The following is a 16,506-nucleotide window of genomic DNA, read 5'->3' on the forward strand; positions in this document are numbered from 1 at the left end:
CAGACTAGTCTCAAGTGGGTTTGACATCGCCTCCAGACTAGTCTCAAGTGGGTTTGACATCGCCTCCAGACTAGTCTCAAGTGGGTTTGACACCGCCTCCAGACTAGTCTCAAGTGGGTTTGACACCGCCACCAGCTACGTCTCAATAGGGTCCGACACCACCTCCAGACTAGTCTCAAGTGGGTTTGACACCGCCTCCAGACTAGTCTCAAGTGGGTCTGACATCGCCTCCAGACTAGTCTCAAGTGGGTTTGACACCGCCTCCAGACTAGTCTCAAGTGGGTTTGACACCGCCTCCAGACTAGTCTCAAGTGGGTTTGACACCGCCTCCAGACTAGTCTCAAGTGGGTTTGACACCGCCTCCAGACTAATCTCAAGTGGGTTTGACACTGCCTCCAGACTAGTCTCAAGTGGGTTTGACATCGCCTCCAGACTAGTCTCAAGTGGGTTTGACATCGCCTCCAGACTAATCTCAAGTGGGTTTGACACCGCCTCCAGACTAGTCTCAAGTGGGTTTGACACCGCCTCCAGACTAGTCTCAAGTGGGTTTGACACCGCCTCCAGACTAATCTCAAGTGGGTTTGACACTGCCTCCAGACTAGTCTCAAGTGGGTTTGACATCGCCTCCAGACTAGTCTCAAGTGGGTTTGACATCGCCTCCAGACTAGTCTCAAGTGGGTTTGACACCGCCTCCAGACTAGTCTCAATAGGGTCTGACATCGCCTCCAGACTAGTCTCAAGTGGGTCTGACACTGCCTCCAGACTAGTCTCAAGTGGGTCTGACACTGCCTCCAGACTAGTCTCAATAGGGTCTGACATCGCCTCCAGACTAGTCTCAAGTGGGTCTGACACTGCCTCCAGACTAGTCTCAAGTGGGTTTGACACCACCTCCAGACTAGTCTCAAGTGGGTTTGACACCGCCTCCAGACTAGTCTCAAGTGGGTTTGACACCACCTCCAGACTAGTCTCAATAGGGTCTGACACTGCCTCCAGACTAGTCTCAAGTGGGTTTGACACCGCCTCCAGACTAGTCTCAAGTGGGTTTGACACCGCCTCCAGATTAGTCTCAAGTGGGTTTGACACCGCCTACAGATTAGTCTCAAGTGGGTTTGACACCGCCTCCAGACTAGTCTCAAGTGGGTTTGACACCGCCTCCAGACTAGTCTCAAGTGGGTTTGACACTGCCTCCAGACTAGTCTCAAGTGGGTTTGACACCGCCTCCAGACTAGTCTCAAGTGGGTTTGACACTGCCTCCAGATTAGTCTCAAGTGGGTTTGACACCGCCTCCGGACTAGTCTCAAGTGGGTTTGACACCACCTCCAGACTAGTCTCAAGTGGGTTTGACACCACCTCCAGACTAGTCTCAATAGGGTCTGACATCGCCTCCAGACTAGTCTCAATAGGGTCTGACACTGCCTCCAGACTAGTCTCAAGTGGGTTTGACACCGCCTCCAGACTAGTCTCAATAGGGTCTGACATCGCCTCCAGACTAGTCTCAAGTGGGTCTGACACTGCCTCCAGACTAGTCTCAAGTGGGTTTGACACCACCTCCAGACTAGTCTCAAGTGGGTTTGACACCGCCTCCAGACTAGTCTCAAGTGGGTTTGACACCACCTCCAGACTAGTCTCAATAGGGTCTGACACTGCCTCCAGACTAGTCTCAAGTGGGTTTGACACTGCCTCCAGACTAGTCTCAAGTGGGTTTGACACCGCCTCCAGACTAGTCTCAATAGGGTCTGACATCGCCTCCAGACTAGTCTCAAGTGGGTCTGACACTGCCTCCAGACTAGTCTCAAGTGGGTTTGACACCACCTCCAGACTAGTCTCAAGTGGGTTTGACACCGCCTCCAGACTAGTCTCAAGTGGGTTTGACACCACCTCCAGACTAGTCTCAATAGGGTCTGACACTGCCTCCAGACTAGTCTCAAGTGGGTTTGACACCGCCTCCAGACTAGTCTCAAGTGGGTTTGACACCGCCTCCAGATTAGTCTCAAGTGGGTTTGACACCGCCTCCAGACTAGTCTCAAGTGGGTTTGACACCACCTCCAGACTAGTCTCAAGTGGGTTTGACACCGCCTCCAGACTAGTCTCAAGTGGGTTTGACACCACCTCCAGACTAGTCTCAAGTGGGTTTGACACCACCTCCAGACTAGTCTCAAGTGGGTTTGACACCACCTCCAGACTAGTCTCAAGTGGGTTTGACACCACCTCCAGACTAGTCTCAATAGGGTCTGACACTGCCTCCAGACTAGTCTCAAGTGGGTTTGACACCGCCTCCAGACTAGTCTCAAGTGGGTTTGACACCGCCTCCAGATTAGTCTCAAGTGGGTTTGACACCGCCTACAGATTAGTCTCAAGTGGGTTTGACACTGCCTCCAGACTAGTCTCAAGTGGGTTTGACACCGCCTCCAGACTAGTCTCAAGTGGGTTTGACACTGCCTCCAGACTAGTCTCAAGTGGGTTTGACACCACCTCCAGACTAGTCTCAATAGGGTCTGACACTGCCTCCAGACTAGTCTCAAGTGGGTTTGACACCGCCTCCAGACTAGTCTCAAGTGGGTTTGACACCGCCTCCAGATTAGTCTCAAGTGGGTTTGACACCGCCTACAGATTAGTCTCAAGTGGGTTTGACACTGCCTCCAGACTAGTCTCAAGTGGGTTTGACACCGCCTCCAGACTAGTCTCAAGTGGGTTTGACACTGCCTCCAGACTAGTCTCAAGTGGGTTTGACACCGCCTCCAGACTAGTCTCAAGTGGGTTTGACACTGCCTCCAGATTAGTCTCAAGTGGGTTTGACACCGCCTCCGGACTAGTCTCAAGTGGGTTTGACACCACCTCCAGACTAGTCTCAAGTGGGTTTGACACCACCTCCAGACTAGTCTCAATAGGGTCTGACATCGCCTCCAGACTAGTCTCAATAGGGTCTGACACTGCCTCCAGACTAGTCTCAAGTGGGTTTGACACCGCCTCCAGACTAGTCTCAATAGGGTCTGACACTGCCTCCAGACTAGTCTCAAGTGGGTCTGACATCGCCTCCAGACTAGTCTCAATAGGGTCTGACATCGCCTCCAGACTAGTCTCAAGTGGGTTTGACACCGCCTCCAGACTAGTCTCAATAGGGTCTGACACTGCCTCCAGACTAGTCTCAATAGGGTCTGACACTGCCTCCAGACTAGTCTCAATAGGGTCTGACACTGCCTCCAGACTAGTCTCAATAGGGTCTGACATCGCCTCCAGACTAGTCTCAATAGGGTCTGACATCGCCTCCAGACTAGTCTCAAGTGGGTTTGACACCGCCTCCAGACTAGTCTCAATAGGGTTTGACACTGCCTCCAGACTAGTCTCAATAGGGTCTGACACTGCCTCCAGACTAGTCTCAATAGGGTCTGACATTGCCTCCAGACTAGTCTCAAGTGGGTCTGACACTGCCTCCAGACTAGTCTCAAGTGGGTCTGACACTGCCTCCAGACTAGTCTCAAGTGGGTTTGACACCACCTCCAGACTAGTCTCAAGTGGGTTTGACACCGCCTCCAGACTAATCTCAAGTGGGTTTGACACCGCCTCCAGACTAGTCTCAAGTGGGTTTGACACCGCCTCCAGATTAGTCTCAAGTGGGTTTGACACCGCCTCCAGACTAGTCTCAAGTGGGTTTGACACCGCCTCCAGATTAGTCTCAAGTGGGTTTGACACCGCCTCCAGACTAGTCTCAAGTGGGTTTGACACCACCTCCAGACTAGTCTCAAGTGGGTTTGACACCACCTCCAGACTAGTCTCAATAGGGTCTGACATCGCCTCCAGACTAGTCTCAATAGGGTCTGACACTGCCTCCAGACTAGTCTCAAGTGGGTTTGACAACGCCTCCAGACTAGTCTCAATAGGGTCTGACACTGCCTCCAGACTAGTCTCAAGTGGGTTTGACAACGCCTCCAGACTAGTCTCAATAGGGTCTGACACTGCCTCCAGCCTAGTCTCAAGTGGGTTTGACACCGCCTCCAGACTAGTCTCAAGTGGGTTTGACAACGCCTCCAGACTAGTCTCAATAGGGTCTGACACTGCCTCCAGACTAGTCTCAAGTGGGTTTGACAACGCCTCCAGACTAGTCTCAATAGGGTCTGACACTGCCTCCAGCCTAGTCTCAAGTGGGTTTGACACCACCACCAGTCTAGTCTCAAGTGGGTTTGACACCACCTCCAGCTTCATCTCAAGTGGATACAACGCCGCCACTAACCTACAAGTGGGTCCGATGTCACCGCCATCCTCGTCTCATGTGGGTCCACCACCACTGCCAGTCTCATCTAAAGAGGGTCCGCCGCCACCTCCAGCTTCATCTTAAGTGGGTCCGCCACCAGCCTTACCTCAAGTGGGCCCGACGCCGCCGCCATCCTCGTCTCAAGTGGGTCTACCACCACTGCCAGTCTCGTCTAAAGAGGGTCTGCCGCCACCTCCAGCTTCGTCTTAAGTGGGTCCGCCACCAGCTTTGCCTCAAGTGGGCCCGACGCCGCCGCCATCCTCGTCTCAAGTGGGTCTACCACCACTGTCAGTCTCGTCTCAAGTGGGCCCGACGCCGCCGCCATCCTCGTCTCAAGTGGGTCTACCACCACTGTCAGTCTCGTCTAAAGAGGGTCTGCCACTGCCTCCAGCTTTGTCTCAAGTGGGTCCGCCGCCATCCTTGTCTCAAGTGGGTCCACCACCCCTGACAGTCTCATCTCACGCCGCCTCCAAACTCGCCTCAAGTGGGTCCGATGCCGCCGCCATCCTCGTCTCAAGTGGGTCTGTTGCCGCCTCCAACCTCGCCTCAAGTGAGTCCGACGCTGCTGTCATCCTCGTCTCAAGTGGGTCCATCACCACCTCCAGCCTCTTCTCAAGTGGGTCCATCACCACCTCCAGCCTCTTCTCAAGGGGGTCCATCACCACCTCCAGCCTCTTCTCAAGGGGGTCCGATGCCGTTACAAGCCTCTGCTCCGGCTCCGCAGTCAGCCCCAGATACCTCAGTGGGTCTTCCGACGATGCCACCAACCCAGCAGCCTGCTTCAAGTCGGCCACCAACCCAGCAGCCTGCTTCAAGTCGGCCACCAACCCAGCAGCCTGCTTCAAGTCGGCCACCAACCCAGCAGCCTGCTTCAAGTCGGCCTACAGCCCAGCAGCCTGCTTCAAGTCGGCCTACAGCCCAGCAGCCTGCTTCAAGTCGGCCTACAACCCAGCAGCCTGCTTCAAGTCGGCCTACAACCCAGCAGCCTGCTTCAAGTCGGCCTACAGCCCAGCAGCCTGCTTCAAGTCGGCCTACAGCCCAGCAGCCTGCTTCAAGTCGGCCTACAGCCCAGCAGCCTGCTTCAAGTCGGCCACCAACCCAGCAGCCTGCTTCAAGTCGGCCTACAACCCAGCAGCCTGCTTCAAGTCGGCCTACAGCCCAGCAGCCTGCTTCAAGTCGGCCTACAACCCAGCAGCCTGCTTCAAGTCGGCCTACAACCCAGCAGCCTGCTTCAAGTCGGCCTACAACCCAGCAGCCTGCTTCAAGTCGGCCTACAACCCAGCAGCCTGCTTCAAGTCGGCCTACAGCCCAGCAGCCTGCTTCAATTCGGCCTACAGCCCAGCAGCCTGCTTCAATTCGGCCTACAACCCAGCAGCCTGCTTCAAGTCGGCCTACAACCCAGCAGCCTGCTTCAATTCGGCCTACAGCCCAGCAGCCTGCTTCAAGTCGGCCTACAGCCCAGCAGCCTGCTTCAAGTCGGCCTACAACCTAACAACTGCTTCAATTCGGCCTACAGCCCAGCAGCCTGCTTCAAGTCGGCCACCAACCTAGCAGCCTGCTTCAAGTCGGCCTACAGCCCAGCAGCCTGCTTCAAGTCGGCCTACAGCCCAGCAGCCTGCTTCAAGTCGGCCTACAGCCCAGCAGCCTGCTTCAAGTCGGCCTACAACCTAACAACTGCTTCAATTCGGCCTACAGCCCAGCAGCCTGCTTCAAGTCGGCCACCAACCCAGCAGCCTGCTTCAAGTCGGCCTACAACCCAGCAGCCTCTTCAATTCGGCCTACAGCCCAGCAGCCTGCTTCAAGTCGGCCACCAACCCAGCAGCCTGCTTCAAGTCGGCCTACAGCCCAGCAGCCTGCTTTAAGTCGGCCTACAGCCCAGCAGCCTGCTTCAAGTCGGCCTACAGCCCAGCAGCCTGCTTCAAGTCGGCCTACAACCCAGCAGCCTGCTTCAAGTCGGCCTACAACCCAGCAGCCTGCTTCAAGTCGGACTACAGCCCAGCAGCCTGCTTCAATTCGGCCACCAACCCAGCAGCCTGCTTCAAGTCGGTCACCAACCCAGCAGCCTGCTTCAAGTCGGCCTACAGCCCAGCAGTCTGCTCGCCTGGCACAGAAGTGTCCATCAGGTGCTCGCGGTCTGCTTTCTTGTCAGCCAAGAATGTGGTTGTTGTCTCAGCAACAATGCCCGGACCCTGGGCATGGACCTTCATGGCGGCGGGTTTACTGCTGCTGCTTGCATCCACCTCCTTGTCATGTGGACGTTTGGTTCTTCTGCTACCTACAGCAGCATTTGACTTGTCGCCGCCCCCTGACCTGTCCCCGGTGGCAACTCTGGGGACAGGTTTGGTGGAAGGGACGGGTTTGGAGGATGTTTAGAATCCTGTTATGACCGTTTTTTTATCAGTATGTTCTTTGTCAAGTTTATGGCTGTTTTTTGGGTCACTTCCTGGTTTACGCTTTTGTTTTGGTTCTATTTCCTGTTTTGTTTGTATTCTGCTTTCAGGAGCTTTACTCTCTCTAAGTGCTCCCTTCCTCACCTGCGTCTTGTTTGCATGGACTGTCTCACCTGGTCTTGGACTCTATCTAAAGCATCTCCCTTGGTTGTGACATGGTTCCAGATGTTTGCTGTCACAGGAACTTTTCACAATTGGACTTCTTTGTTTTTGCAGTCATTCTCTGTGCGTGTTCAAGGCATGTCCCTCTTGCACGCCTACTTATATTTTATACCTGTTGTCTTCTGAGGTCACGACCTCCACTAAGAAGAGACTTCCTGACACAGTGCTTTGACCTGCCGCTACTCTTACTTAATCCAAAATGGAACATCAGGAAAACATATCGGAAGTGACAGTGGACAAATGGTGAAGTAATGAAGCATCCATCCATCCATTTTCTACCGCTTATTCCCTTTCGGGGTCGTGGGGGGCGCTGGCGCCTATCTCAGCTACAATTGGGCGGAAGGCGGGGTACACCCTGGACAAGTCGCCACCTCATCGCAGGGTCAACACAGATAGACTGACAACATTCACACACTAGGGACCATTTAGTGTTGCCAATCAACCTATCCCCAGGTGCATGTCTTTGGAGGTGGGAGGAAGCCGGAGTACCGGAGGGAACCCACGCATTCACGGGGAGAACATGCAAACTCCACACAGAAAGATCCCAAGCCTGGATTTGAACCCAGGACTGCAGGACCTTCGTATTGTGAGGCAGACGCACTAACCCCTCTGCCACCGTGAAGCCCAGTAATGAAGCAATGAAGGCTTTTAAACAACTTTTTTACTTTCACAACAATATTAATAACTGTGTGGTTATCACATAGTTTGTAACCTTCCGTCTCAGGAAGTCGGGCCGTCGTCGTAACTTGTCCACTGTCACTTCTGTTGTGTCCCTCACTTCCTTTGTGGTTTAAAGTTTGTGGCCCCACTATGGACTGGAATCTCACACAATATGTTAGATCCACTATGGACTGGACTCTCACACTATAATGTTAGATCCACTATGGACTGGACTCTCACACTATTATGTTAGATCCACTATGGACTGGACTCTCACTATTATGTTAGATCCACTATGGACTGGACTCTCACACTATTATGTTAGATCCACTATGGACTGGACTCTCACACTATTATGTTAGATCCACTATGGACTGGACTCTCACACTATTATGTTAGATCCACTATGGACTGGAATCTCACACTATTATGTTAGATCCACTATGGACTGGACTCTCACACTATTATGTTAGATCCACTATGGACTGGACTCTCACACTATTATGTTAGATCCACTATGGACTGGAATCTCACACTATTATGTTAGATCCACTATGGACTGGACTCTCACACTATTATGTTAGATCCACTATGGACTGGACTCTCACACTATTATGTTAGATCCACTATGGACTGGATTCTCACACTATTATGTTAGATCTACTATGGACTGGACTCTCACACTATTATGTTAGATCCACTATGGACTGGACTCTCACTATTATGTTAGATCCACTATGGACTGGACTCTCACTATTATGTTGGATCCACTATGGACTGGACTCTCGCACTATTATGTTAGATCCACTATGGACTGGACTCTCACACTATTATGTTAGATCCACTATGGACTGGACTCTCACACTATTATGTTAGATCCACTATGGACTGGACTCTCACTATTATGTTAGATCCACTATGGACTGGACTCTCACACTATTATGTTAGATCCACTATGGACTGGACTCTCACACTATTATGTTAGATCCACTATGGACTGGACTCTCACACTATTATGTTAGATCCACTATGGACTGGACTCTTACACTATTATGTTAGATCCACTATCGACTGGACTCTCACTATTATGTTAGATCCACTATGGACTGGACTCTCACTATTATGTTAGATCCACTATGGACTGGACTCTCACTATTATGTTAGATCCACTATGGACTGGACTCTCACTATTATGTTAGATCCACTATGGACTGGACTCTCACACTATTATGTTAGATCCACTATGGACTGGACTCTCACTATTATGTTAGATCCACTATGGACTGGACTCTCACTATTATGTTAGATCCACTATGGACTGGACTCTCACTATTATGTTAGATCCACTATGGACTGGAATCTCACACTATTAACTAAATCCTGTTTTTTAAACATTCCTATTTGTGTTGCCTTGCTTACTCTGCTTTCGGGATCCAGCCCGGAAGGAACTGTTTGGAGGGTAAATCCAAGTTGAACAGTGTACATCAGAACTAAGTGTTAGAATCCCACTTAGTGGAAAGTTTTGCTTCATACTTGATGAAATATGAATGAATGTGGAGAGCGATCGCAGTATTGATCACCTGCCCCCCCCCCCCCCCCCCCCGCCCACAACCCCGCACAAAGCAGTAAAGTATCAGTCATCATTCAATATTCAATATTCATAGTTCAGTATTCACAATTAAATATTCATAGTTCACCATTCATCATTCAATATTCATTATTCACAATTCATCATTCAAGTGCATCACCCTTTCCAGGTCAACTGGAGTGGACGAGTGAGCCTCGCCTTCCTTACGCTTCTGGCAAATTGTGTTGATGCTGACTCATCACTTTTCATGCAGCCATGATTCTATCAAAAGTACATCATCAATCATGTCTGATATCATATACATATAAATGTACATCATCGATCATGTCTTTGCGCTGATAATATATGTTCTATATTATCAAATATAGACGATACAGGGGGTGGTTTGTTCTCCCGGGATGCAAACAGACTTTTCTGGACAAGGGTAGCAGGTAGGAACATATTCATTAATAACAGGCAACAACTGTCTTAAGTGTGGCAGGAAATAAATAAGACTTACTGTGGCATGAAACAAATAACCAGCAAAACACTTGGAACTAAAGGCGTCCAAAAGTAACAAAAACATAATCCAGACCACCGATCATGACCATATGTGTGTACAATATACAGTGTTGGCGGTGGGTGCTGTCAAAATGGGGTCCCGGGGACCCCATCAAGTCATAAAAATGGGGTCCCACAGTAAACTGTTGGGTCCCACTTTTTTGTAAGCGTTTTGCAAACAAATGATAAATGTATATATTATCTTGTTATAGCTCACATTCTAATTGTGTTCTACATTAACTTGTTATATCTCACATTCTAATTGTGTTCTACATTATCTTGTTATATCTCACATTCTATATTTTGCTCTACATGACCCTGTTATATCTCACATTCTATATTGTGTTCTACATGATCCTGTTATAGCTCACATTCTAATTGTGTTCTACATTAACTTGTTATATCTCACATTCTAATTGTGTTCTACATGATCCTGTTATATCTCACATTCTATATTGTGTTGTACATGATCCTGTTATATCTCACATTCTATATTGTGTTCTACATGATCCTGTTATATCTCACATTCTATATTGTGTTCTACATGATCCTGTTATATCTCACATTCTATATTGTGTTCTACATGATCCTGTTATATCTCACATTCTATATTGTGTTCTACATGATCCTGTTATATCTCACATTCTATATTGTGTTCTACATTATCTTGTTATATCTCCCATTCTATATTGTGTTCTACATTATCTTGTTATATCTCACAAATTCTATATTGTGTTCTACATGATCCTGTTATATCTCACATTCTATGTGTTCTACATTATACTGTTATATCTCACATTCTATATTGTGTTCTACATGATCCTGTTATATCTCACATTCTATATTGTGTTCTACATGATCCTGTTATATCTCACATTCTATATTGTGTTCTACATTATCCTGTTATATCTCACAATCTATATTGTGTTCTACATGATCCTGTTATATCTCACAAATCTATATTGTGTTCTACATTATCCTGTTATATCTCACATTCTATATTGTGTTCTACATGATCCTGTTATATCTCACATTCTATATTGTGTTCTACATTATACTGTTATATCTCACATTCTATATTGTGTTCTAAATGATCCTGTTATATCTCACATTCTATATTGTGTTCTACATGATCCTGTTATATCTCACATTCTATATTGTGTTCTACATTATCTTGTTATATCTCACATTCTATATAGTGTTTTACATTATCTTGTTATATCTCACATTCTATATTGTGTTCTACATCATCCTGTTATATCTCACATTCTATATTGTGTTCTACATTATACTGTTATATCTCACATTATATATTGTGGTCTACATCATCCTGTTATATCTCACATTCTATATTGTGTTCTACATCATCCTGTTATATCTCACATTCTATATTGTGTTCTACATGATCCTGTTATATCTCACATTCTATATTGTGTTCTACATGATCCTGTTATATCTCACATCCTATATTGTGTTCTACATTATCCTGTTATATCTCACATTCTATATTGTGTTCTACATGATCCTGTTATATCTCACATTCTATATTGTGTTCTACATCATCCTGTTATATCTCACATTCTATATTGTGTTCTACATCATCCTGTTATATCTCACATTCTATATTGTGTTCTACATGATCCTGTTATATCTCACATTCTATATTGTGTTCTACATTATACTGTTATATCTCACATTCTATATTGTGTTCTACATCATCCTGTTATATCTCACATTCTATATTGTGTTCTACATCATCCTGTTATATCTCACATTCTATATTGTGTTCTACATGATCCTGTTATATCTCACAATTCTATATTGTGTTCTACATGATCCTGTTATATCTCACATTCTATATTGTGTTCTACATTATCCTGTTATATCTCACATTCTATATTGTGTTCTACATGATCCTGTTATATCTCACACCTATATTGTATTCTACATTATCATGTTATATCTCACATTCTATATTGTGTTCTACATGATCCTGTTATATCTCACATTCTATATTGTGTTCTACATTATCCTGTTATATCTCACATTCTATATTGTGTTCTACATGACCCTGTTATATCTCACATTCTATATTGTGTTCTACATGATCCTGTTATATCTCACATTCTATATTGTGTTCTACATTATCCTGTTATATCTCACATTCTATATTGTGTTCTACATGACCCTGTTATATCTCACATTCTATATTGTGTTCTACATTATCCTGTTATATCTCACATTCTATATTGTGTTCTACATGATCCTGTTATATCTCACATCCTATATTGTATTCTACATTATCCTGTTATATCTCACATTCTATATTGTGTTCTACATGATCCTGTTATATCTCACATTCTATATTGTGTTCTACATGATCCTGTTATATCTCACATTCTATATTGTGTATTACACTACCCTGTTATATCTCGCATTCTATATTGTGTTCTACATGATCCTGTTATATCTCACATCCTATATTGTGTTCTACATTATCCTGTTATATCTCACATTCTATATTGTGTTCTACATGATCCTGTTATATTTCACATTCTATATTGTGTTCTACATGATCCTGTTATATCTCACATTCTATATTGTGTTCTACATGATCCTGTTATATCTCACATTCTATATTGTGTTCTACATGATCCTGTTATATCTCACATTCTATAGTGTGTTCTAAATGACCCTGTTATATCTCACATTCTATATTGTGTTCTACATGACCCTGTTATATCTCACATTCTATATTGTGTTCTACATGATCCTGTTATATCTCACATTCTATATTGTGTTCTACACGATCCTGTTATATCTCACATTCTATATTGTGTTCTACATGATCCTGTTATATCTCACATTCTATATTGTGGTCTACATTATACTGTTATATCTCATATTCTAGATTGTGTTCTACATGATCCTGTTATATCTCACATTCTATATTGTGTTCTACATGATCCTGTTATATCTCACATTCTATATTGTGTTCTACATGATCCTGTTATAGCTCACATTCTATATTGTGTTCTACATTATCCTGTTATATCTCACATTCTATATTGTGTTCTACATGATCCTGTTATATCTCACATTCTATATTGTGTTCTACATTATACTGTTATATCTCACATTCTATATTGTGTTCTACATGATCCTGTTATATCTCACATTCTATATTGTGTTCTACATGATCCTGTTATATCTCGAATTCTATATTGTGTTCTACATTATCTTGTTATATCTCACATTCTATATTGTGTTCTACATGATCCTGTTATATCTCACATTCTATATTGTGTTCTACATCATCCTGTTATATCTCACATTCTATATTGTGTTCTACATCATCCTGTTATATCTCACATTCTATATTGTGTTCTACATCATCCTGTTATATCTCACATTCTATATTGTGTTCTACATTATACTGTTATATCTCACATTCTATATTGTGTTCTACATCATCCTGTTATATCTCACATTCTATATTGTGTTCTACATCATCCTGTTATATCTCACATTCTATATTGTGTTCTACATGATCCTGTTATATCTCACAATTCTATATTGTGTTCTACATGATCCTGTTATATCTCACATTCTATATTGTGTTCTACATTATCCTGTTATATCTCACATTCTATATTGTGTTCTACATGATCCTGTTGTATCTCACACCTATATTGTATTCTACATTATCATGTTATATCTCACATTCTATATTGTGTTCTACATGATCCTGTTATATCTCACATTCTATATTGTGTTCTACATTATCCTGTTATATCTCACATTCTATATTGTGTTCTACATGACCCTGTTATATCTCACATTCTATATTGTGTTCTACATGATCCTGTTATATCTCACATTCTATATTGTGTTCTACATTATCCTGTTATATCTCACATTCTATATTGTGTTCTACATGACCCTGTTATATCTCACATTCTATATTGTGTTCTACATTATCCTGTTATATCTCACATTCTATATTGTGTTCTACATGATCCTGTTATATCTCACATTCTATATTGTGTTCTACATGATCCTGTTATATCTCACATTCTATATTGTGTTCTACATGATCCTGTTATATCTCACATTCTATATTGTGTATTACACTACCCTGTTATATCTCGCATTCTATATTGTGTTCTACATGATCCTGTTATATCTCACATCCTATATTGTGTTCTACATTATCCTGTTATATCTCACATTCTATATTGTGTTCTACATGATCCTGTTATATTTCACATTCTATATTGTGTTCTACATGATCCTGTTATATCTCACATTCTATATTGTGTTCTACATGATCCTGTTATATCTCACATTCTATATTGTGTTCTACATGATCCTGTTATATCTCACATTCTATATTGTGTTCTAAATGACCCTGTTATATCTCACATTCTATATTGTGTTCTACATGACCCTGTTATATCTCACATTCTATATTGTGTTCTACATGATCCTGTTATATCTCACATTCTATATTGTGTTCTACACGATCCTGTTATATCTCACATTCTATATTGTGTTCTACATGATCCTGTTATATCTCACATTCTATATTGTGGTCTACATTATACTGTTATATCTCATATTCTAGATTGTGTTCTACATGATCCTGTTATATCTCACATTCTATATTGTGTTCTACATGATCCTGTTATATCTCACATTCTATATTGTGTTCTACATGATCCTGTTATATCTCACAATCTATATTGTGTTCTACATGATCCTGTTATATCTCACAATCTATATTGTGTTCTACATTATCCTGTTATATCTCACATTCTATATTGTGTTCTCACATGATCCTGTTATACCTCACATTCTAGATTGTGTTCTACATGATCCTGTTATATCTCACATTCTATATTGTGTTCTACATTATCCTGTTATATCTCACATTCTATATTGTGTTCTACATGATCCTGTTATATCTCACATTCTATATTGTGTTCTAAATTATACTGTTATATCTCACATTCTATATTGTGTTCTACATGATCCTGTTATATCTCACATTCTATATTGTGTTCTACATGATCCTGTTATATCTCACATTCTATATTGTGTTCTACATGATCCTGTTATATCTCATATTCTATATTGTGTTCTACATGATCCTGTTATATCTCATATTCTAGATTGTGTTCTACATGATCCTGTTATATCTCATATTCTAGATTGTGTTCTACATGATCCTGTTATATCTCACATTCTATATTGTGTTCTACATGATCCTGTTATATCTCACATTCTATATTGTGTTCTACATGATCCTGTTATATCTCACATTCTATATTGTGTTCTACATGATCCTGTTATATCTCACATTCTATATTGTGTTCTACATGATCCTGTTATATCTCACATTCTATAAAGTGTATTACACTACCCTGTTATATCTCGCATTCTATATTGTGTTCTACATGATCCTGTTATATCTCATATTCTATATTGTGTTCTACATGATCCTGTTATATCTCATATTCTATATTGTGTTCTACATGATCCTGTTATATCTCATATTCTAGATTGTGTTCTACATGATCCTGTTATATCTCATATTCTAGATTGTGTTCTACATGATCCTGTTATATCTCACATTCTATATTGTGTTCTACATGATCCTGTTATATCTCACATTCTATATTGTGTTCTACATGATCCTGTTATATCTCACATTCTATATTGTGTTCTACATGATCCTGTTATATCTCACATTCTATATTGTGTTCTACATTGTCCTGTTATATCTCACATTCTATATTGTGTTCTACATGATCCTGTTATATCTCACATTCTAGATTGAGTTCTACATGATCCTGTTATATCTCACATTCTAGATTGTGTTCTACATGATCCTGTTATATCTCACATTCTAGATTGTGTTCTACATGATCCTGTTATATCTCACATTCTATATTGTGTTCTACATGACCCTGTTATATCTCACATTCTATATTGTGTCCTACATGATCCTGTTATAGCTCACATTCTATATTGTGTTCTACATGATCCTGTTATATCTCACATTCTATATTGTGTTCTACATGATCCTGTTATATCTCACATTCTATATTGTGTTCTACATGATCCTGTTATATCTCACATTCTATATTGTGTTCTACATGATCCTGTTATATCTCACATTCTATATTGTGTTCTACATGATCCTGTTATATCTCACATTCTATATTGTGTATTACACTACCCTGTTATATCTCGCATTCTATATTGTGTTCTACATGATCCTGTTATATCTCACATCCTATATTGTGTTCTACATTATCCTGTTATATCTCACATTCTATATTGTGTTCTACATGATCCTGTTATATCTCACATTCTATATTGTGTTCTACATTATCCTGTTATATCTCACATTCTATATTGTGTTCTACATTATCCTGTTATATCTCGCATTCTGTATTGTGTTCTACATGATCCTGTTATATCTCACATTCTATATTGTGTTCTACATGATCCTGTTATATCTCACATTCTATATTGTGTTCTAAATTATCCTGTTATATCTCACATTCTATATTGTGTTCTACATGACCCTGTTATATCTCACATTCTATATTGTGTTCTACATGATCCTGTTATATCTCACATCCTATATTGTGTTCTACATGATCCTGTTATATCTCACATTCTATATTGTGTTCTACATGATCCTGTTATATCTCACAATCTATATTGTGTTCTACATTATCCTGTTATATCTCACATTCTATATTGTGTTCTCACATGATCCTGTTATACCTCACATTCTAGATTGTGTTCTACATGATCCTGTTATATCTCACATTCTATATTGT

General features: G+C 42.7%; 1 protein-coding gene across 7 annotated transcripts in view; it reads right to left on the reverse strand.

The window, feature by feature from the left end:
- Positions 1-16,506, reverse strand: part of LOC133545078 (astrotactin-1-like) — a 204,152-nt gene that overhangs the window by 144,229 nt on the left and 43,417 nt on the right. The window lies entirely within an intron of this gene.

This window comes from Nerophis ophidion, linkage group LG28 (genome assembly GCF_033978795.1).
Source record: "Nerophis ophidion isolate RoL-2023_Sa linkage group LG28, RoL_Noph_v1.0, whole genome shotgun sequence".
NCBI classification, from domain to species: Eukaryota; Metazoa; Chordata; class Actinopteri; order Syngnathiformes; family Syngnathidae; genus Nerophis; species Nerophis ophidion.